A 375-nucleotide genomic window follows, 5' to 3' on the forward strand; every position below is an offset into this window, starting at 1 on the left:
GGGTTGTGAAAAATCGGTAATCACTCATAGTGTGCGCGACTGCCAGCGCTACCTATCAGTGTAGATTGCAACAACACAGTCCAACTCGGTGGAGGCATGGCCGTGCTCCGAAAGTCCGTGCTCTGCAGCGTCTGCCACAGTCTTTGATAAGACCTTCCGTTGGCTATCAGACGGCCGCTGAGCCTTGCGGGAATATAGATGATACTCAATGTGTCAATAGTACGAAGATATGTTAAGGAATACGGTCCAACTTCGGGGTGCACGACGGCAGTTGCCAGTTGCCTTGGCCCCTTGAGGGCGCCTCGCCGGCCAGCCCGGCCTTACTTACTTAGGTACTTACTTACTTATTTTAGGATTATGAATGGAAAACCCGTA

The sequence above is a fragment of the Bemisia tabaci genome, chromosome 3, assembly GCF_918797505.1.
Source record: "Bemisia tabaci chromosome 3, PGI_BMITA_v3".
Classification (NCBI taxonomy): domain Eukaryota; kingdom Metazoa; phylum Arthropoda; class Insecta; order Hemiptera; family Aleyrodidae; genus Bemisia; species Bemisia tabaci.